Consider the following 1,741-nt stretch of genomic DNA (forward strand, 5'->3'; position numbering starts at 1 on the left):
AGCGGGGATTTATGAATTATCATCCTCTGTGCCCACTTCCTGCTCATATATGTTGTAAGTTGGCAAACTGGGTAAAAATTGAAAATCATTAACCTGCTGTTTTAGCTTCTGTAAACGGCTGTGCAAATGTATCTTTTTTCTGGAGTCTGTACTTCCTCCTTCCACTCTTGCAGATAAGAGTAATGTCCTTCTCAGATTGATAGATGGGGCGGACCAAGTTTACAGAGCTCCCTTCTTCTCTGCCATCTTGGCTCCTCCCCCCAAATGTATCTCTCTGTTCACTGCACTAACTACGTGGTGATCGCTATGTGGCTCTCTGTTGGAATTATCGGAAGGTGCTAACCTCACCTATCAATTTGCCTGCTTTCTAAATAGACAACTTAGATCGTAAGTCTGCACTCCCAACTCCTCTTGAAGCTGACCGGACAAAGCATATGCGTGGAAAGTCACTATTCACTGTCTCACAGAACTTGGAGTGCCTAACTATAATTGGTCATTCCAAGACCCTCCAAAGACAAAGAACTTTAAAACTGATAGGGTCCCAATATGCCTCCTCCTTTCACTTCCCAGCACACTTTTTCTCCTTGTACCTGCAAATATAGTGATACCCCTGGGTCATTGACCATATGTTTGTCTTTTATCCTTCTGCCTTCTTTCTTCTCCTGCACCCCTCTTTTCCTCACCCCAGGACCACTGCACCACCATGTTGCTCCTATGTTCTTCTTTCCTACGCCCTCTCTCTCACCTGCTCTGTCACACACCCATGCACTGCCATTGTCCCACACACCCCAATGTCCCCACCACACATCTGAATTAGAGTGGTGACGCTCAAAGCAATTTTTAATCCTGTGTATTTTAAATATTCTAAGTATGGGTAGTTGCAGGCTTGAAACGATTACAAATGATATAAAGGCCTCCAGACAATCTAGAGGTCGGGAGGTACACCTCTTCTTCTCTATCTGAACATGTCATCAAGAGACGCACACCCACAATAAAGGCGTATATTGATTTTATTAAACTGATTGTGAACTGTGGTTAGTATGAAGGTGTGGTGAGTATTAATGTCAAAGAGGGTGAGTCTGTAAGTGTTCAGGATTTGTGACTTTCATTCGCAGTTGTGAGTACATGACTGACCATGTGTGTGTTCAATTTTATGTGAGTATATGTGAGGTTGGGTGTACAAACACGTGTGTTTAGGGATGTATGTAAGCATGTAAATGCCCACAATAAGGCTCTGATTTGAAAATGGCTAGTAGTTGCACAATGAACTTAAATCAAATGTGGATTTGTTATGGGGAAAACCATCAGATTCGTTTCAACTCCTACTTTGTGTTTCTTCTTACCAAAGGAATAAGTAGTCCTTACTGAAAATTCAGGAGAAAAAGTGTATAAACCTTTAGGAACCCTTTGATCCTCTTGTATTAAGTACCTAAGGATGGGCCCATCCAACATTTATAGGTTTTTAGAAACTTCTGGGTAAGCCATCTGATTTTACTGCATTTGCCTGTGAGAGATCCTTAGAAACATCTCTCTTACTATTGAATACTGAAAACGAACCATGGACTGAAGGGGGAGGGGGAGGGAAGGAAGTGGGTGATTGTCATGGTAGGGGGCACTTGTGGGGAGAAGCACTGGATGTTATATGGAAACCACTTTGATAAAAAAAAAAAAACCAAGAGAGACAGAAATGCTGATGCATAGGAGCACATGTACCCCAATGTTCATAGCAGCAATGTCAACA

Source organism: Suricata suricatta, chromosome 16 (genome assembly GCF_006229205.1).
Source record: "Suricata suricatta isolate VVHF042 chromosome 16, meerkat_22Aug2017_6uvM2_HiC, whole genome shotgun sequence".
Taxonomy (NCBI): domain Eukaryota; kingdom Metazoa; phylum Chordata; class Mammalia; order Carnivora; family Herpestidae; genus Suricata; species Suricata suricatta.